At 48.8% G+C, this 23,144-nt stretch overlaps 1 protein-coding gene and 1 pseudogene across 1 annotated transcript in view; one reads left to right on the top strand and one right to left on the bottom strand.

Annotated features, from left to right (window-relative positions):
* Window positions 1–19,792, bottom strand: part of LOC135054648 (zinc finger protein 268-like) — a 247,646-nt gene extending 227,854 nt beyond the window's left edge. The window contains exon 1 of the mRNA XM_063957886.1: window positions 19,711–19,792. The gene's annotated coding sequence lies outside the window, so the exon portion shown is untranslated. The remainder of the gene's footprint in view (window positions 1–19,710) is intronic.
* Window positions 1,097–22,742, top strand: LOC135057123 (metal transporter CNNM4-like; annotated as a pseudogene).
* The last annotated feature ends 402 nt before the right edge of the window (window positions 22,743–23,144 follow it).

The raw sequence follows: 23,144 nt of genomic DNA, 5'->3' as shown, positions 1-23,144 counted from the left end.
TGTCTGAGCGGTAGAGGCCATGGGTCCTCTGAGATCATTTCTTGAAGTTCTGGGTACCAAGCTCTTCTTGGCCAATCCGGAACAACGTTCTTACGCTTCTCCTTATTATTCTCAGTACCTTGGGTATGAGAGGAAGAGGAGGGAACACATAAACCGACTGGTACACCCACGGTGTCACTAGAGCGTCCACAGCTATCGCCTGAGGGTCCCTTGACCCTTTGCATGGGGACCAATGGCGCACAGCTGCAGTGCTGGGCACTACCTTGATGAAGACCGAAGTCTTCTGCCGCCGATTTCCAGGAACGTCTTCTTGCTTCTGGCTCAGTAAGGGGGACGGCGGCGCGGCTCCGGGACCGGACGACCAAGGCTGGGCCTGTGTTCGATCCCTCTGGAGCTAATGGTGTCCAGTAGCCTAGAAGCCCAAGCTAGCTGCAAGCAGGTAGGTTCGCTTCTCTCCCCTTAGTCCCACATAGCGGTGAGTCTGTTGCCAGCAGATCTCACTGAAAATAAAAAAACTAAAATATACTTTCTTTTCTAGGAGCTCAGGAGAGCCCCTAGTGTGCATCCAGCTCGGCCGGTGGTCTGGAGGAGGGGCATAGAGGGAGGAGCCAGTGCACACCAGGTAGTCCTAAATCTTTCTAAAAGGCCCTACACACTTAAAGATTATCTGTCCAATCTGACTGATTGGAAAGAAAATCTGGCAATGGCTGGGAGCAAATTACAATCACCATTTCTCCCAAAATCCAGAAAATGGACAGAAATGGTTGTTAAGATCAATTGTTTTAACGAAACAAACTTAACCAATTTGTTTGAAAGTCCATTTTTGTCTGCTGTCCAGTGTTTGAGAGCAAATGGTCAATTGTCATTTGCTACCATACATTACCAGATTTTTGTTCCAACCAGAAACATTGGACAGATAATCTTTAAGTGTGTAGGGCACTTTAGTTGTGTCCAGTCTCCTGCGGAGCCGCTATTCCCCATGGTCCTTACGGAGTCCCCAGCATCCACTTAGGACGTTAGAGAAACGCTGTTTGCTAGTTGCACTCGTAAATTCATTCCCATGGGCAGCAAATGAAGGAGCAATAATTCCAAACCAATGTGGCTTAACAATAAGATTAAGGAACTGATGGACAAAAAAAGGTGAGCATTCAAAAAGTATAAATCAGACGGGAATGCAGAGTCATTCCAGTACAAATAGGATTTTAATACCTACCGGTAAATCCTTTTCTTTTAGTCCGTAGAGGATGCTGGGGACACATTAAGAACCATGGGGTATAGATGGGATCCGCAGGAGACATGGGCACTTTAAGACTTTTAACGTGCGTGACCTGGCTCCTCCCTCTATATCCCTCCTCCAGGGAGACGGACATTTCTTAATGTGTCCCCCAGCATCCTCTAGGACGTATGAGAAATAAGAATTGTAACAAAATATGCAAAAATGAAATCAGAGTGTCTAAAATAGAAACGGAAAAGCTAATAGCAAAGGAAAGTAAATCAAACCCCAAAATGTTTTTTGAATACATCAACAGCAAAAGATTAAATAAAGAGAGTATAGGCCCCATAAAAGGCAAGCTGGGCGTCCTAATCAAAGACGACATTGACGTTGCGGAAGAATTAAACGAATTGTCCTCATTAGTATTTACAAAGAGGACCAGATGGCGGGATTGATGTATAACCTCAGCATTGGTGCAAAGTGCTTATTTAAGTGACGAAGAAATCTGTGACAGATGAAAAAAAATCACGATTAATAAATCACCTGGCCCTGATGGAATTCACCCATGGGTCCTCACGGAGCTACACTCCGAATTATCAAGACACCTATATGTGATTTTCATGGACTCACATCAGGGCATGGTTCCCAAAGACTGGCGTTTAGTAGAAGTAGTGCCAATATTACAATAATCCAGAATCTCTCCTGACTCTGCACTAGACACATCATCCAGATCCTCCTCAGACAGAAGCTCTGGTGATAACATTCCATAATCATAGTCCAGACTAGTCTGGGATACAAAAGTTTTCTTCATCCATTCCATTAACTCTATAATGCTGACCGGATGCATCAGCAACAGGTACAGATTCCACACAAATTCGCATCCCCTGAGAATGGTCTATCACATGCAAGACAAATCCTAGACAGATTATTTTTCTTGCAACTCCTCTTCTTTGCTCCATAAATAGGCACACTAGAATACAATCAATCAATGTACTAATCAGAAACCCTAACTAATCTAAGAACATGTATAATGAGTAAATAGCCCTCTGAGAGGACTTACTTCAGCTGGCCAGAAACAGGCTTTTGGGGAGAAGGCTCTTCCATGCCGATTCAGGTAAACAGAGGGCTCCAAAGCTGCTCCATACCTCCTGGTGCATGGTGCCATCTTTATCAGCCCTTTGCGCACATGCGCAGTGGGCCGCCGCAATACTTCCTGGGATTAAATGCATCACCGGCACTTCAGGCACGCATCACCCACCCGGAAGCCGCGGGAACCCTGCAATACAGCAGCGGTGAAAACCGGGCCACTGACCGCCCGTTCACCGCACCATGCAACCGCGTCCAACCAGTATGGGCTGGCTTCTCCCTCTATGCCCCTCCTACCGGACTCAGTCTAGAAACTGTGGCCGAGGAGACGACATACTTCGAGAGAAGGAAATACACAGATAGTGGTGAGATTCATACCAGCTCACACAACAAGGCAAATCCGGCTAACATGCTGCAAAACTCAGCAACAGCTGAAACAGTAAAGAACGCAGAACTTACCCAGGAACCAGGTAGTACTGTACCAAATAACCACTGCAGGATAAAGAAGCGATGGGCAGGTGCCCAGCATCCTCCACGGACTACGAGAAAAGGATTTACAGGTAGGTAATTAAAATCCTATTTCCTCTAACTTCCTAGAGGATGCTGGGGTCCATATTAGTACCATGGGGATGTACCAAAGCTCCCAGAACGGGAGGGAGAGCGCACAGGCCCCTGCAGAACTGTTTGACCAAATTTGAGGTCATCAGAGGCCAAAACGTGTTCGACCCAGACCAAAAAGCCGAGACACCCAGGGCAGCTGCCCAGGAAGAACCCACCTTACGAGTAGAGTGGGCCTTAACAGATTTTGGGCACAGCAATCCTGCCATAGAATATGCATGCTGGATAGTGAACCTGATCCAGCGAGAAATTGTCTGCTTAGAAGCACGACACCCAATTTTCTTGGGATCATACAGGACAAACAGAGTCCGATTTTCTGTGACGAGCAGTTCTCTTCACATAGATCTTCAAAGCTCTCACAACATCCAAGGCCTTTGAAGCAATGGAGGAAGTAGCCACTGCCACCACAATAGGTTGGTTGACATGTAAAGCCGACACAACCTTAGGAAGTAACTGTTGACGAGTCCCAAGTTCCAACACATCTTCATGGAAGACCAGATAAGGACTTCTACAGGTCAAAGCACCCAATTCCGATACACGTCGCGCAGAAGCTAATGCCAATAAAGTGACAGCCTTCCACGTGAGAAACTTGATTTCAGCCCCCTGTAGAGGCTCAAACCAATCCGATTGTAGGAAATGCAACACCACGTCACGATCCCAGGGTGCCGTCGGCGCCAAAAAGGGAGGCTGGATGTGCAGAACCCCTTTCAGAAAGGTCTGAACCTCAGGGAGGGCAGCCAATTTTTTTCTGGAAGAAAATGGATAATGCAGAAATCTGGACCTTGAGGGAACCCAACCTCAGGCCCATATCCACACCTGCTTGCAGGAATAGGAGAAAACGTCCAAGTTGAAACTCCACCTACTTTTTCCAAATTCGATGGTAATGTTTAGAAGTTACTCCCTTCCTACCCTGTATCAGGGTAGGAATAACTGAGCTTGGAATACCTTTCCAAGCTAAGATCTGGCGCTCAACCGCCATGCCATCAAACGTAGCCGTGGTAAGTCTTGATAAGCGAACGGACCCTGTAGTAGAAGATCCTCCCGAAGAGTCAGAGGCCTTGGATCTTCCAGCAGTAGATCCAGCAGATCCGCGTACCAAGCCCTCCTTGGCCAGTCCGGAACAATGAGGACTGCCAGAACCTTTGTTCTTTTTAGAAGCTGTAGAACTCTTGGAATGAGAGGAAGTGGAGGGAACACATACACTGACGGGAACACCCACAGCCTGTACCCCCGGGACACAATATCCTGTACCCAGGGATCCAGGCTGGACGACACCCAGACGTGGCTGAAATGCCGGAGTCGCGCTCCCACCTTGACCGACCTCCAGGCTGGGCAGTCCACCGTCATTCTGCAGACTTTGGAGGCACCAGAAGCAGGCTTCTGATCCTGGGAACCTGCAGGTGCAGGTTTTTTGGATTTGACTCGACCACCTCTAAAGAAGGTGCGAGAGGTTTTGTTGTTTCTAGTCCTAGCGGGCCGAAAGGACTGTGACGTATTGGGAGAAAAAGGTTTCTTCGTAGCCGGTGCAGCTGAGGGAAGAAAAGGAGACTTACCCGTGGTAGCCTTTGCAATTAACGCATCCAGTGTCTCCCCAAAAAGAGCCTGACCTGTGTAGGGTAGGCTCTCCACACTCTACCTGGATTCCAAATCCGCAGACCATTGGCGCAGACAGAGACCCCTGCGAGCCGAGACGGACATGGAGGAGATCCCCGCAGCCATGGAACCCAGATCCTTCATGTATTCTACCAGAAACCCTGCAGAATCCTGTATGTTACGTGAAAACTAATCAACGTTACCTTTATCCATCGTAGTCAAGTCCGCGTGCAGAGTGATTGACCACTTTGTTATTGCTTTTTAAATCCATGCACAGGCAATAGTGGGCCGCAGGATCGCCCCGGCAGCCTTGTAAATGGATTTGAGCGTAGCATCCACCTTGCGATCCACCGGGTCTTTACCGCGGTAGATCCTGGGACAGGTAAGACCACCTGCTTTGACAGACTGGTGACAGATGCGTCAACCAAAGGCGGGGTGTCCAATTTTTCTCTATCATCCTTCGGGAAGGGAAAAGCAACCAGAACCCTTTTAGGGATCTGGAATTTTTTCTCTGGGTTTTCCTAGGATTTTTCAAAGATAGCATTTAATTTCTTAGATGCAGGGAAGGTGAGCGGGGCTCTCTTACTGTCTGTGAAAAAGGCCTCCTCAACCTGCTCAGGAGGTGTGTCAGCAATATTCAACACATCCCGCATGGCCTCAATCATCAACTGCACCGCCTTGGCAAGTGATGCCGTCCCCCTCGACACATCCCCATCACCACCTGCTGGGTCAGAATCGGTATCCGTGTCATCCTGTGTAATGTGGGCAAAAGCACGTTTGTGAGAATGTACCACAGGGGAACCCGAGGGAACAGGACCGGGCCATACAGCCATCGAGGTCTGTAACACCTGAGTTGCAGTTTCAGTCCTAGCAACCCTTTCAGAAATCTGAGAAATAGTCCCCCTAAGAGAGGCTAACCACTCTGGTTCCCTAGCCGGGATCTGCGCTACAACAGTGCAATCCTGATTACATGGGATGGGATCTTCCTGAGTAGAGATATCCTCTGCAGCATATGATACAGAGTCCCTAGACATGGTTGCCTGCACACCCCACATACACACAGGTTAAAGTGTAGACAGAGTTTTTCCCCAAGAATGGCAGAGAGACACAGAGATTGGAGACAACCCACACACAGCGCTATTACAGGTATAGGGAGACCCTTAACCAGCGCTGTGCGTCCCTTAATAGGTGACACAGTCCATATACAGCCCCCCCCCCCCTCCCTTCTACAACCCCCTGGTACCGTACAGATAGCTGGAGGTGCTCTGGAGGGACTGCTCTTCACAGGCAGCGGCAGGCAGGAAAATGGGGCTGAAACGCTGCTGGGTCCGCACTGAGAAGCTCCGCCCCCTTATCAGCGCTGTCTTCCCGCTCTTTGAAGATTATACTGGACTGAGGATTTGCCGCTAGCTGAGATCCAGGGACCCCGACAGGCTTTGTGGTCAGTATAGGGTGTAGGCGCCGGCTCAGGGCACCCCTCACAGCGCCGCACCATGTACCGTTGAGCCGCCGGAGCGCAGTTAGTACTGCACTCCCTACCCTGTTGCCGCCATCTTCACATCGGCTCCTTGCTTGCCAGGAGGCCAATGATTCACTTGCCACCGTTCTACAGCTCTGCCAGGGGTTGGCGGCATGCTGCTGGGGTGAGCGTTCCCCTGTGGTGGGGAGCGATCTATCCCCTCTGGAGCTCAGTGTCCAGTCAGCGGAGATAGTGGCTCAGACCCCGCAGGGCGGAAACTACCCCCCCTCACTCCCTCGATGCAGGGAGACTGTTGCCAGCAGCCTCCCTGTAAAATTATAAACTTTTACTAAAGAAGTTCAGTAGAGCTCCCCTAGCAGTGACTGGCTCCTCTGGGCACATTTTCTAAACTGAGTCTGGTAGGAGGGGCATAGAGGGAGGAGCCAGCCCATACTATTACATTCTTAAAGTGCCAATGGCTCCTGGTGGACCCGTCGTCTATACCCCATGGTACTAATATGGACCCCAGCCTCCTCTAGGACGTAAGAGAAATAACAAACAACCTCACACTATCTATACCAGGGGGGGCAATTACTTCAGCTGAGGGGCCACTTGACACTTTCCTGTCAGTATTTGAGGGCCGCACACAAAATAGCAGCTCCCCACCATGCGCCAAAAATATAGAGACGTGACTTCGTGTGGAAGGGGCGGGGACAAAAAATAATACAGATTCATATTAGGCTGCACAATAGTATCCATTATTCAGATTACGCCACACAGTAGCGCCACTTACACACATTACACCAGGTAAAGCCCCCCTTTTACATTACAGCAGGCAGACCACCCTTTTACACACTGTGGAGGGGGGGGGGGGGTTGGGTGAGGCTGCGTCCAGGTGGGTTAGGGTTGGGCATCGCCCTCAGAGGGTTAGGCTACGGTAGGGGGGGGGGGGGCAAGGTTTAGGCAGCGGGGACAGGGGGTTAGGTTTAGGCAACCATGGGGGGTTGTTAGTGTTAGGCAAGGAAGGAGCTTAGGGTTAGGCTGCAGGGAGGGAGGGTTAGGCTGCAGGGAGGAAGGTTTAGGGGGATGGGGAGAGGGGACAACACCCCTTACTCACCCCTGTCGATTTAGAGATATCGGGATCCCGGCGTCTGTATTTTGACCGCCAGGATCCCAAGCGGCGGTGAATCATACTGATCCAACACATACACAGAGCTACAGATACATAGAGTTACACAGACACACACATACAGAGCTACACAGACACACATACAGAGCTACACAGACACACACATACAGAGCTACACAGAAACACACATACAGAGCTACACAGACACACACATACAGAGCTACACAGACACACACATACAGAGCTACACAGACACACACATACAGAGCTACACAGACACACACATACAGAGCTACACAGACACACATACAGAGCTACACAGACACACATACAGAGCTACACAGACACACACATACAGAGCTACACAGACACACACATACAGAGCTACACAGACACACATACAGAGCTACACAGACACACATACAGAGCTACACACACACATACAGAGCTACACAGACACACACATACAGAGCTACACAGACACACACATACAGAGCTACACAGACACACACATACAGAGCTACACAGACACACACACACACATACAGAGCTACACACACACACACATACAGAGCTACACAGACACATACAGAGCTACACAGACACACATACAGAGCTACACAGACACACACATACAGAGCTACACAGACACACACATACAGAGCTACACAGACACACATACAGAGCTACACAGACACACACATACAAAGCTACACAGACACACACATACAGAGCTACAGACACACACATACAGAGCTACAGACACACACATACAGAGCTACACAGACACACACATACAGAGCTACACAGACACACACATACAGAGCTACACAGACACACACATACAGAGCTACACAGACACACACATACAGAGCTACACAGACACACACATACAGAGCTACAGACACACATACAGAGCTACACAGACACACACATACAGAGCTAGACACACACATACAGAGCTACAGACACACACATACAGAGCCACACATACAGAGCCACACACACGCACATACAGAGCCACACAGACGCACATACAGAGCTACACAGACGCACATACAGAGCTACACAGACGCACATACAGAGCTACACAGACGCACATACAGAGCTACACAGACGCACATACAGAGCTACACAGACGCACATACAGAGCTACACAGACGCAAATACAGAGCTACACAGACACACATACAGAGCTGCACAGACACACATACAGAGCTACACAGACACACATACAGAGCTACACAGACAAATATACAGAGCTACACAGACACATATACAGAGCTACAGATACACATACAGAGCTACAGACACACACATACAGAGCTACACACACACACATACAGAGCTACAGACACACAGAGCTACAGACACACATACAGAGCTACACAGACACACATACAGAGCTACAGACACACATACAGAGCTACACAGACACACATACAGAGCTACACACACACACACAGAGCTACACACACACACACAGAGCTACACACACACATACAGAGCTACACACACACACACACACACACACACACACATACAGAGCTACACAGACACATACAGAGCTACACAGACACACACATACAGAGCTACACAGACACACATACAGAGCTACACAGACACCCATACAGAGCTACACAGACACACACATACAGAGCTACACAGACACACACATACAGAGCTAGACACACACATAGAGCTACAGACACACACATACAGAGCCACACATACAGAGCCACACACACGCACATACAGAGCCACACACACGTACATACAGAGCCACACACACGCACATACAGAGCTACACAGACGCACATACAGAGCTACACAGACGCACATACAGAGCTACACAGACGCACATACAGAGCTACACAGACGCACATACAGAGCTACACAGACGCACATACAGAGCTACACAGACGCACATACAGAGCTACACAGACGCACATACAGAGCTACACAGACGCACATACAGAGCTACACAGACACAAATACAGAGCTACACAGACACACATACAGAGCTACACAGACACACATACAGAGCTACACAGACACATATACAGAGCTACAGATACATAGAGTTACACAGACACATATACAGTGCTACAGACACACATACAGAGCTACAGACACACACATACAGAGCTACACACACACACACACACATACAGAGCTACAGACACACAGAGCTACAGACACACATACAGAGCTACACAGACACACATACAGAGCTACACAGACACACATACAGAGCTACAGACACACATACAGAGCTACACAGACACACATACAGAGCTACACAGACACACATACAGAGCTACACACACACATACAGAGCTACACACACACATACAGAGCTACACACACACACACACATACAGAGCTACACAGACACATACAGAGCTACACAGACACACATACAGAGCTACACAGACACACATACAGAGCTACACAGACACACACATACAGAGCTACACAGACACACACATACAGAGCTACACAGACACACACATACAGAGCTACACAGACACACATACAGAGCTACACAGACACCCATACAGAGCTACACAGACACACACATACAGAGCTACACAGACACACACATACAGAGCTACAGACACACACATACAGAGCTACAGACACACACATACAGAGCTAGACACACACATACAGAGCTACAGACACACACATACAGAGCCACACATACAGAGCCACACACACGCACATACAGAGCCACACACACGCACATACAGAGCCACACAGACGCACATACAGAGCTACACAGACGCACATACAGAGCTACACAGACGCACATACAGAGCTACACAGACACCCATACAGAGCTACACAGACACACACATACAGAGCTACACAGACACACACATACAGATCTACAGACACACACATACAGAGCTACAGACACACACATACAGAGCTAGACACACACATACAGAGCTACAGACACACACATACAGAGCCACACACACGCACATACAGAGCTACACAGACACACATACAGAGCTACACAGACACACATACAGTGCTACAGACACACATACAGAGCTACAGACACACGCATACAGAGCTACAGACACACGCATACAGAGCTACAGACACACGCATACAGAGCCACACATACAGAGCTACACAGACACACATACAGAGCTACACAGACACACATACAGAGCTACACAGACACACATACAGAGCTACACAGACACACATACAGTGCTACAGACACACATACAGAGCTACAGACACACGCATACAGAGCTACAGACACACGCATACAGAGCTACAGACACACGCATACAGAGCTACAGACACACGCATACAGAGCTACAGACACACGCATACAGAGCTACAGACACACGCATACAGAGCTACAGACACACGCATACAGAGCTACAGACACACGCATACAGAGCTACAGACACACGCATACAGAGCTACAGACACACACATACAGAGCTACACAGACACACACATACAGAGCTACAGAGACACACACATACAGAGCTACACAGAGACACATACAGAGCTACATAGAGACACATACAGAGCTACAGACACACATACAGAGCTACAGACACACATACAGAGCTACAGACACACATACAGAGCTACAGACACACATACAGAGCTACAGGCACATATACAGAGATACAGGCACACATACAGAGCTACACAGAGACACATACAGAGCTACAGATACATAGTTACACAGACACACATACAGAGCTACAGGCACACATACAGAGCCACAGGCACACATACAGAGCCACAGGCACACATACAGAGCCACAGACACACATATAGAGTTACACAGAGACTATACAGAGTAACAGGCACATTATCATATACAGTTACACAGACATAATATCATTTATGGCCCCTCATACCTTAAAGACTGTCACTGCATGGAAACTTTGGCTGCTTTGGCAGGTCCAACATCCTATCTGCCATGCATGTTGCATGTTAAAGTGAAGGAGCGTCAGGGCTGTTCTCCATGCTGAGAAGCCCCGCCCCCTGCTGGGACACTGCTTCCTCCTTCCTTCTGATAATCAGGGATGGCCCATTGAATAAGGGGGGGGGGGGGGCCCAGGACACATGCCCCGAGAGACCCCTGCTACTGAGAGCAAAGCAAGCAGTCCTTCCCCCTGTCTCAGAGGCGGAGCTTTGCCTGGCTGGCTGGGACTCGGAGGGTAAGTGAGAGTAGCAGGTCAGGGAGAGGAGGAGCTGCGCTGGCTGACAAAGAGCAGGGGGGAAAGATCACAGAGTGCCGCCGCAGGCATCAGCTCGCAGCCGCTGCCGGTGACCTGGGCTGGAAGCTGGCCGGGACAATGGAGTCAAAGTGCCCACTTCAGGGCTGGAGCCCTGCGGCAAAAGACTCCATTGTCTCCGGCAGTTCCGCCCCTGGACTGGCGCCGGCATCTTGGAGGTAGTATTGCCGAGCAATGACAAGCAGTTCAGCTGGTCGGGACGCTTGTCATTGCGTGCAGGTGGCCGGCAGCGGGCCAGGCGGGATCGGTTCACGGGCCGCGGGCCATATTTTGCCCACCCCTAGTCTACACTGAAGGAGACAGGAAAAAGACAAGGAGGAAGGGGAGGAGTACAGCTATATACCCAAAGTGGGCGGATTCTAAGGAAAAAACCTCCTGTGTAAGGAGAAGGGGATAATAACCCATAGTAAGGGCTGCCATGACGTAGGAAAAAGAAATGAAGTTTTCTCAGAATTGCTTCTCTGCTGTGAGAGCTTCAAGTGTCAGACTGACCCTAGAATTAGATCTAGAATATAATGTAATATTATAACAGTCAGGCTGACGGGACTACACAGACACAGAGCCGAGAGCGCCCCGTTATAGCTGGGACTGGCTCCCTCACTGATTCCCTGACAAAGGCAAAACGCGTGGTGCCAGGACAATAGGGGGTCATGTGCGCCCACCACACAGCACGCCTCCGCCGCCCTCATTGCTATAACATGGGGCATGCTCTGCTTTATTTCTGCCATAACCCCGCACTGCAATCCCCTATTGGAGCCGCAGTTATAGACATAGATACATATATAGATATATAGATATAGGATAAAGCCCGCGTTCACTGATAGGCGGATGTGTGACATGTGATATACAGGGGTGGGAAATATGTAACAGGCAATATACAAGGGGGAGCATATATGTTACAGGTGAGATACAGGACACTACAGGCCGCTCCCCCTGTATAATAGTAGTAACAGGACACCACAGGCCGCTCCCCCTATATAATAATAAGAATAACAGGACACCACAGGCTGCTCCCCATGTATAATAGTAGTAACAGGACACCACAGGCCGCTCCCCCTGTGTAATAATAATGACAGGACACCACAGGCCGCTCCCCCTATATAATATTAAGAATAACAGGACACCACAGGCTGCTCCCCATGTATAATAATAAGAATAACAGGACACCACAGGCTGCTCCCCATGTATAATAGTAGTAACAGAACAATTCTTTTATATATTCTTTTAATTCAATTATACAGGGCTGCTCCCCCTGTATAATATTAAGAATAACAGGACACTACAGGCTGCTCCCCTTGTATAATAGTAACAGGACACCACAGGCTATTGACCCTGTATAATTATAAATAATAATAACAGTACACCACAGGTGGATCCCCCTGTATAATAATAATAATGACAGTACACCACAGGTGGCTCCCCCTGTATAATAATAATGACAGGACACCACAGGCCGCTCCCCCTATATAATAATAAGAATAACAGGTCACCACAGGCTGCTCCCCATGTATAATAGTAGTAACAGAACAATTATTTTATATATTCTTTTAATTCAATTATACAGGGCTGCTCCCCCTGTATAATATTAAGAATAACAGGACACTAAAGGCTGCTCCCCTTGTATAATAGTAACAGGACACCACAGGCTATTGACCCTGTATAATTATAAATAATAATAATAGGACACCACAGGTGGCTCCCCCTGTATAATAATAATAATAATAATAATAATAATAATAATAATGACAGTACACCACAGGTGGCTCCCCCTGTATAATAATAATAATGACAGAACACCACAGGCTGCTCTCCCTGTATAAAAATAATAACAGGACACCACAGGCTGCTCCTCCTGTATAATAAAAATAGCAGGACTTCACAGACTGCTCCCCCTCTATATTAATATTATTAATAATAATAATAATAATAATAATAATAATGACAAGACACCACAGGCTGCTCTACCTGTATTATAATAATAATGACATGACACCACAGGCTATTACCCCTGTATTATAATAATAATAATAATAACAACAACAACAACAGGTACACCACAGGCTACTCCCCCTGTATTATTATAATAATAATAAAATTAATAACAACAACAGGACACCACAGGCCGCTCCCCTTGTATAATAATAATAACAACAGGACACCACAGGCCGCTCCCCCTGTATAATAATAATAATGACAGGATACCACAGGCTGCTGCCCTGTATAATAGTAGTAACAGGACACCACAGGCTGCTCCCCCTGTATAATAAGAAAAACAGGACACCACAGGCTGCTCCCCTTGTATAATAGTAGTGGACACTACAGGCTGCTCCCCCGTATAATAGTAGTAACAGGACACCACAGGCTATTCCCCCTGTATAATAATAATAATAATAATAATAATAGAATTGTAATACCTACCGGTAAATCCTTTTCTCCTAGTCCGTAGAGGATGCTGGGGACTCCAAAAGGACCATGGGGTATAGACGGGATCCGCAGGAGACATGGGCACACTAAAACGACTTTGACTGGGTGTGAACTGGCTCCTCCCTCTATGCCCCTCCTCCAGACCTCAGTTATAGGAACTGTGCCCAAGGGAGACGGACATTTCGAGGAAAGGATTTTTGTTAAACTAATGGTGAGATACATACCAGCTCACACCACAAACACACCGTACAACTGGATTAGCAGGAATACAAGATAACAGTATGAACTAACAGCAGCAACAAGATGAATATAACTGATACACAACCTTCGTGTAACCGAAAACAACCACTAACAATACAACTGCAAGTAACAGTCCACACTGGGACGGGCGCCCAGCATCCTCTACGGACTAGGAGAAAAGGATTTACCGGTAGATATTAAAATCCTATTTTCTCTTACGTCCTAGAGGATGCTGGGGACTCCAAAAGGACCATGGGGTCTATACCAAAGCTACAGACCGGGCGAGAGAGTGCAGACGACTCTGCAGCACTGATTGAGCAAACATAAGGTCCTCGTCAGCCAGGGTATCAAACTTGTCGATCTTAGCAAAAGTGTTTGAACCCGACCACGTAGCTGCTCGTCAAGTTGAAGTGCAGAGGCCCCTCGGACAGCCACCCAAGATGAGCCCACCATCCTGGTAGAATGGGCCTTCACTGACATCGGCAACCCAGCCGAAGAATGAGCGTGCTGAATCGAAATTACAAATCCAGCGTGCAATAGTCTGCTTGGAAGCAGGATTTCCAATCTTGTTGAAAGCATACAGGACAAACAGCCTCCGTTTTCCTAACAATAGCCGTTCTGGCGACATAAAATTTTCAAAGCTCTCACGACATCAAGAGATCTTGGCACCGTCACGGCATCCGTAGCCACAGGCACCACAATAGGTTGATTAATGTGAAACGAAGACACCACCTTGGGCAGAAATTGTTGACGAGTCCTCAATTCCGCTCTATCCACATGAAAAATCAAATATGGGCTCTTGTGAGATAAAGCCGCCAATTCTGACACTCGTCTGGCAGACGCCAAAGCCAAAAGCATGACCACTTTCCAAGTGAGAAACTTTATCTCAACCTTTCGCAAAGGTTCAAACCAGTGAGACATAAGAAACTGTAAGACCACTTCAAGATCCCACGGTACCATGGGTGGCACAAATGGAGGATGGATATGCAGCACTCCCTTCACGAAAGTCTGAACCTCAGGAAGGGCGGCCAATTCTTTTTGAAAGAAAATAGATAAAGTCAAAATCTGCACTTTGATGGAACCCAATTTCAGGCCTGCATCCACACCTGCCTGCAAAAAATGGAGAAACCGACCCAAGTGAAATTCCTCCGCAGGAGCTGTTTTGGTTTCACACCATGACACATATTTTCTCTAAATACGGTGATAATGTTTTGCCGTGACTAGCCTTAAGGAGAGTGTGGATGACTTCCCCAGGAATACCTTTATGAGCTAGGATTGGGCGTTCAACCTCCACGCCGTCAAAAGTAACCACGGTAAGTCCGGAAACACGCATGGCCCCTGCAGTAACAGCTCCTCTCTTAGAGGAAGCGGCCAAGGATCTTCTATAAGCAATTCCTGAAGATCCGGATACCAGGCCCTCCGTGGCCAATCTGGAACGACGAGTATTGCCTGAACCCTTGTTCGTCTTATGATCCTCAGCACTTTTGGAATGAGAGGAAGTGGAGGGAACACATATACCGACTGAAACACCCACGGAGTTACCAGGGCGTCCACTGCACTGGCTTGGGGGTCTCTTGACCTGGAACAATACCTCAGTAGCTTCTTGTTGAGGCAAGACGCCATCATGTCTATTTGAGGGATTCCCCAACACCTTGTTACTTCTGCAAACACCTCTGGATGAAGGGCCCACTCTCCTGGATGGAGATCGTGTCTGCTGAGAAAGTCTGCTTCCCAGTTGTCCACGCCCGGAGGGAAAACTGCTGACAGAGCGCTCACGTGCTGTTCCGCCTAGCAGAGAACTCTTGTGGCCTCCGCCATTGCCGCTCTGCTCTTTGTTCCGCCCTGGCGGTTTACGTACGCCACCGCTGTTATGTTGACCGACTGGATCAGGACAGGTAGACCTTGAAGAAGGTTCTTTGCATGCAGAAGGCCGTTGTAAATGGCACATAACTCCAGAACATTTATGTGGAGACAAGATTCCTGGCTTGACCATTTTCCCTGGAAACTTCTTCCTTGTGTGACTGCTCCCCAGCCTCGGAGACTTGCATCCGTGGTCAGCGGGACCCAATCCTGGATTCCAAATCTGCGTCCCTCTAGAAGGTGAGAACTTTGCAGCCACCACAGGAGAGAAATTCTGGTCCTGGAAGATAGACTTATTTTCCGGTGCATGTGCAGGTGAGACCCGGACCATTTGTTCAGCAGAACCCACTGAAACACCCGGGCATGAAACCTGCCAAACGGAATGACTTCGTAAGCTGCAACCATCTTCCCCAGCACTCGAGTGCATTGATGAATCAACACTCTTGCCGGTTTCAGAATCTCCTTGACCATGGTCTGGATTTCCAGAGCTTTTTCCGTCCACCGGAAGAAACACTCTCCGCAGTTCCGTGTCTAGGATCATGCCCAAGAAGGACAGCCGAGTTGTCGGAATCAACTGAGACTTTGGCAAATTGAGAATCCAACCACGATATTGCAGAACCATCAGGGAGAGTTCCACGCTTCTTAGCAACTGCTCTTTTGATCTCGCCTTTATCAGGAGATCGTCCAAATACGGGATAATTGTGACACCCTGCTTGCGCAGGAGCACCATCAGTTCCGCCATTACCGTGGTGAAAATCCTCGGGCCGTGGAAAGCCCTGGTAATGACAAACCTGTACCGCAAATCTCAGGTACACCTGATGAGGTGGATATATGGGAACATGAAGGTATGCATCCTTTATGTCCAGGGATACCATAAAATCTCCTCCTTTCTAGGCTGTCGATGACCGCTCTGAGCGATTGTGCCTTGAACTTGAACCTTTTCAAGTATAGGTTCAAGGATTTTAAATGTAAAATGGGTCTGACCGAACAGTCCGGTTTCGGGACCACTAACAGGGTTGATTACTACCCCTTCTCATGTAGAAGTAGGGAAACTTTGACCACCACCTGTTGATGATACAATTTGTGAATTGCATTTAACAGTAGCTCCCTTTCTGGGGGAGAAGCTGTTAAGGCCGATTTAAAAAACTGGCGAGGAGACACTCCTTCGAATTCCAGCTTGTAACCCTGGGAAATGATTTCTATTGCCCCGGGATCCACCTGTGAGTGAACGTGCCCCCCCCCCCCCCCCCCCCCACGGGGCGGACTCCCTCAGCGTAGTTCCTGTATCACGCCGTGGATTTTGTAGAGGCCTGGGAGGACTTCTGCTCCTGGGAACTAGCTGTGGTTGGCAGCTTGTTTCCCCTGCCCTTACCTCTGGCAAGAAAAGATGATCCTCGTACTCTCTTGTTTCTATTTAACCGAAACGACTGCATTTAATAATGTAGTGCTTTCTTGGGCTGTGAGGAAATACATGGCAAAAATTTTATTCAGTTGCAGTAGTTGTGGAGACCAGGTCTGAAAGACCTTCCCCAAACAATTCCTCACCCTTGTAAGGTAAAACCTCCATATGCCTTTTTGAGTCGGCATCACCTGTCCATTGCTGGGTCCATAGGACTCGTCTAGCAGAAATCGACATAGCGTTTATTTCTAGAACCCAGTAGGCCAATGTCTCTTTGAGCATTTCTCATATATAAGACAGCATCTTTAATATGACCCAGGGTCTATAAAACGGTATCCTTATCCAGGGTATTAATTTCCGTCGATAAGGTACCTATCCGCGCTGCTATAGCGCTACAAACCCAAGCCGACACTATCGCCGGTTTGAGTAAGGTACTAGAATTGTGTAGATGGACTTCAAGGTAGCCTGCTGTCTGCGATCAGCAGGATCCCTGAAGGTAGCCATAATGGCAGCGCTACCTTTTTGGATAAGCGTGTCCAAGCTTTTTCCCCTCTTAGGGAAGATTCTCACCATATCCTGTCCTTAGTCGGGAAAGGATATGCCCTAAGAATTCATTTTGGGAATCTGCAGTTTCTTGTCTGGAGATTCCCAAGCCTTTTCAATAACTTGTTCATGAGATGGGGGAAAGTTTACCTCAGGTTTCCTTACCCTATACATGTGTACCCTCGTGTCAGGGACAGGGGGTTTGATATGCAAATCATCTTTTATTACAATAATCATATATTGAATACTTTTAGCCAATTCTGCCTGTAACTTTGCATCATCGTAGTCGACACTGAAGTCAGAATCCGTGTTGGTACCAGTGTCTACTATTTGGGATAGTGGGCGCTTTTGAGACCCCGAAGGTCCCTGTGACATAGGTGAAAGGCAGGGTTTGACTCCCTGTACATTCCCTAGATTCAGTGCAATAAATTCACATTAGAACTTTAACATTCCACATAGCCAACCAGTTAGGTGTCGGTGTTGCCGACAGAGACACCACAGTCATTTACTCCACCTCCTCCCTATGAGAGCCTTCTACCTCAGACATGCCGACACACGCGTACCGACACCACACACTCAGGGAAACAACTTATCTGAAGACAGTTCCCCCACAAGGCCCTTTGGAGAGACAGAGAGAGAGTATGCCAGCACTCACCCAGCGCTAATGACCCAGGAAAAAAACACACAATATGTTTACCCAGATAGCGCTGTAATCTTTATTTTGCGCCAATTATGTGCCCCCTCCTCCTTCTTTAAAACCCTCTTTCTCCGTGGATAAGCAGGGGAGAGTCCGGGGAGCTTCCTCTCAGCGCTGTGCTGTGGAGAAAATGGCGCTGGTGAGTGCTGAGGAAGAAGCCCCGCCCCCTCAGTGGCGGGCTTCTGTCCCGCTAAAATAATGAAACACCTGGCGGGGGCTCTTTATATATACAGCGCCTAGCTGTATATATGTCTTTTTGCCAGTAAAAGAGGTTAATATGCTGCCCAGGGCGCCCCCCCTGCACCCTTACAGTGACTGTCGTGTGTGACGTGTGTGGGAGCAACGGCGCACAGCTTTACTGCTGTGCGTTACCTCAGTGAAGATCTGAAGTCTTCTTTCTTCCGGCTCTGTGAGGACGGCGGCGCGGCTCCAGGACGAACTCCAGGGTGAGACCTGTGTTCTGACTCCCTCTGGAGCTAATGGTGTCCAGTAGCCTAAGAAGCAGAGCCTAACATTAAAGTAGTTCTGTTTCTCTCCCCTCAGTCCCTCGATGCAGGGAGCCTGTTGCCAGCAGAGCTCCCTGAAAATAAAAAACCTAACAAATGTACTTTCTTTTCAGGAAACTCAGGAGAGCTCCCTGTAATGCACTCAGTCTCCTCTGGGCACAGTAGTAAACTGAGGTCTGGAGGAGGGGCATAGAGGGAGGAGCCAGTGCACACCCATACCTAAAGTTCTTTCTTAGTGCCCATGTCCCCTGCGGAGCCCGTCTATCCCCCATGGTCCTTACGGAGTCCCCAGCATCCTCTAGGACGTAAGAGAAAATCATAATAAACAGGACACCACAGGCTGCTCCCCCTGTATAATAATAGGACACAACAGGCTGCTCCCCCTGTATAATAATAATAGTAATAATAATAACAATAACAGGACACCACAGGCTGCTCCCCCTGTATAATAATAAGAATAATAATAAGAATAACAGGACACCACAGGCTGCTCCACCGTATATTAGTAGTAACAAAACAACATAGGCTGCTCCCCTTGTATAATAGTAGTGGACACTACATGCTGCTGCCCCCCGTATAAGAGTAATAACAGAGGACACCACAGGCTATTCCCCCTGTATAATTATAATAATATAATAATAATAAGGACCCCATTACCTGTTGCCGGACGACTGACTCCCGCTCGAGGGAAACCCGGAAGTTGCAGCGAAAGAAAAAAACTCTCTTCCTGTATGTGGAACGCAGTGGCCGGAAGTAAAATGGAACGCACAGGCCGGAAGTGAGGTTGATTGGCAGGGGAACGCAATCAGCTTCCTCCTCAGTAACCAGCACACTGACGTTCGTATCCCCGCCCCCGGCCCCTCCTCCAGCCCCGCCCCCGGCCCCTCCTCCAGCCCCGCCCCCGGCCTCAGCACAGGGAGAGGGCGCGGGTCCCGCACATGGCAGTGTGACAGGCGCTGGGGGCAGGCAGGGAGGTGTGAGAGAGGGCGGGTACCCGTGCAGCTGCTGCAGGACACAGAGCAAGGGCTGCATAGGTGCAATGCTTTCTGTGTGTATATCCAGAGATAGATGTACAGGGCGCCGGCACATCTGCAGCGCAGCCTCATCCGGGCGCATTGTTTTCTTATTAACCGGCTACAAAACAGCAAGCTGGGCAGACTTTTATTATGTCAGTTTAGAACCGGCCGGTGGTTGCGTGTTGATTGAGATATATATTTTTCGATATATATTTTATATATGTTTTAAATAAATTTTACTAACTTTTCAATTCCTGTGCGCTGTAATATATTTTCCTTCTTTTTTCACCCTAAACAAACTCCCAGGGCTGAGTGTATCACTGGTGGAACAGGAATTGTGTTAGGTGAAGCGCTTGATTAATTGTTGCGTGTTTGTATTTTTTAACTTCTGTGAGACACTTCCAGGGATCGCGTGGCCGTCACCAGGGGGCAGTTAAGGTTCAAATCGTGTTCCGTCCGCGGCCTAGAGAGGCGCACCGTGGCGCTGGCGTGGACACTGTCACCGAGCAGAGACCCCACTAGACCACCTGGGCATTAGGAGCACAGGTCAGGTCTATTTACACCTGTTTTAAATAAGGCTCCATAGAACCTGGGGTGGAAGTCCAGCATTGACCTGTAGCCCCGGCCCAGGGCACCATCTCAAGTAAATTTTCTCGCCCTTGGGCTGCTTCAGTCCTGGATGCAGGACAAGCCCCTCTGCATTATCCTCCAGCCTCAGGGCTGTGCTGTGATATAATGGTCTTTTTGCAGCATTATTAACCATTTGTATACTCAGTGCATGTGACTGAGTGCCTGTATATGCTGTCTTGTTTTCATTTTCACGTATCACAGATATTCTATAGTCTGGGCTAGGTGCATTTGGGTTAACATTGCAGTTTTCAGCAGCTGCTGCGGAAGAGCCAGACGCCCCGGGTGTACGCGCTGTGCACCCGCAGGGGGCCCTGGACGCCGCACCTGGGGGCCAGGGGGCCGGCTGCGGGTGCTGGAGGAGCACAGGCCCTACCTGCCCGTCTGGTTGCTGAGGATCATCATCGCCGTGCTGCTCGCCCTCACCAGCATCTTCAGCTGTCTCAACCTGGGCCTGATGGCGCTGGACCCCATGGAGCTGCGGGTGGTACAGCGCTGCGGCTTGGAGCGGGAGAGGAGCTACGCCGCCAAAATCGAGCCGGTGCGCAGCAAGGGCAACTACCTGCTGTGCTCGCTGCTGCTAGGCAACGTCCTGGTCAACACCACGCTCACCTCGCCGCTGGACGAGCTCATCGGCTCCGGCATCGCCGCCTTCTTCGCATCCACCAGCGGCATCGTGGTGCTGGGCGAGATCATGCTCACGGCCTGGCCGGTGGTGCTGGGCCAGGAGACTGGCACCGTCTACAACCGGGAGAAGCTACTGGAGATGCTGAAGGTTACAGAGCCATACAGTGGACTGGTACGCGGAGAGATGAATATCATCCAGGGAGCGCTGGAGCTGCGCACAAAGACAGTGGAGGATGTTATGACCAAGGTGGAGGACTGCTTAATGCTAACCAACGACGCCATATTAGACTTTAACACCATGTCCAGCATCATGGAGAGTGGCTACACCCGTATCCCTGTGTATGAGAATGAGCGCTCCAACATGGTGGACATCCTCTACGTGAAAGACTTGGACTTCGTGGAGCCCGATGACTGCACACCCCTGAGCACCATCACCCGTTTCTACAGTCACCCCGTCCAGTTTGTGTTCAGTGACACCAAGTTGGATGCTGTGCTGGAGGAGTCCAAGAAGCGAAAGTCTCACTTGGCCATTGTACAGAAAGTGAACAGTGAAGGAGAGGGTGATCTGTTCTATGAGGTGATGGGTCTAGTAACTCTCGAGGATGTCATTGAAGAAATGATCAAATCAGAGATTTTGGATAAATCCGAACTTTATACGGATAATCGTAGTAAGAAACGCGTTGTTCGTTGTCATGGCAAAAAGGATTTCTCAGTTTTCAAAGACCCAGATCATGAGCTAAGAGTAAAAATTTCCCACCAGCTTCTCCTTGCTGCCCATCGCTTCTTATCCACAGAGGTGTCCCTGTTTGCACCCACCTTGGTATCGGAGAAGATGCTCCTGTGCCTGCTGAAGTACCCAGATGTAGTGCAGGAGCTGCATTTCAGTGAGGATGAGAAGAAGGCACCTGAACACTACCTGTACCAGCACAACAAGACAGCCGACTACTTCATCCTTATCTTACAGGGGAAGGTTGAAGTGGAGGCTGGGAAGGAGCTTATGAAATTTGAGTCTGGAGCTTTCTCCTACTACGGTGTCATGGCCATTAGTGTCACATCAACTTAAGAGCTCCGCTCCCCCTCTCACATTGGCAGCATAAACAGGTCCTCATCCCTCAGCCATGAACGCTCAAACTCCATCTCCTCAACCATCAGTGGCAGCAACACTCAGCTCAGTGTTCAAACACAATACACAGCGGACTTCAGCGTTCGGGCCCTGGGTGTCTTGCAGTATGTAAAAAGGGACCAGTATCAAGGAGCCCTGATGTCTTCCCGGTTGGATAGTAGCCCTCAGTTCCTGAGGGAGGAACCCACAAGCCTGACTGCACCTTGTCAGAGCACTGTGAGGTATTAGTGGATGAAACCACCAGTCTCCTGAACCAGAGGAACGCTCAGCACAGCCTGTATCACAATACTGTTTGACAACACCATGGGCACTGTTGTAGCATTGCTCTGCCTGTTCTTTACCAGTGGGTCAGCCTAGAGAAAGACTTTGCAATATCTAACTGGATAACAGTGTGACTGTGTACTGCATGCAAAGCTTTATACTGCAATGACAAAGAGAGCAGACTTCCATGGACAATTGAGGCCGTGGCACTACGCTTGTCATGTTTGTATGGGGAGAGCTTTGCAAGCCTCCTGTTCTGGAGTGGTCATAATGATGTTCTCCAGACCTTCAGCATGGCCAGTAATCAGAGTAATGTTCTGCAACGCTGGAGCATAAAGAATTGTCTAGAGGAGAACATTAGACTACCAAAAGGTAACTGGCAGAGCGAGGTTCTGCTGTACTTTGGAAATGGTTTGATGCTGTGCAGAGCATCAACT

This window comes from Pseudophryne corroboree, chromosome 3 (genome assembly GCF_028390025.1).
Source record: "Pseudophryne corroboree isolate aPseCor3 chromosome 3, aPseCor3.hap2, whole genome shotgun sequence".
In the NCBI taxonomy this organism is placed as follows: domain Eukaryota; kingdom Metazoa; phylum Chordata; class Amphibia; order Anura; family Myobatrachidae; genus Pseudophryne; species Pseudophryne corroboree.
Note: the sequence above shows the minus strand (reverse complement) of the source record. Positions and strands in the feature narration are given on the sequence as shown.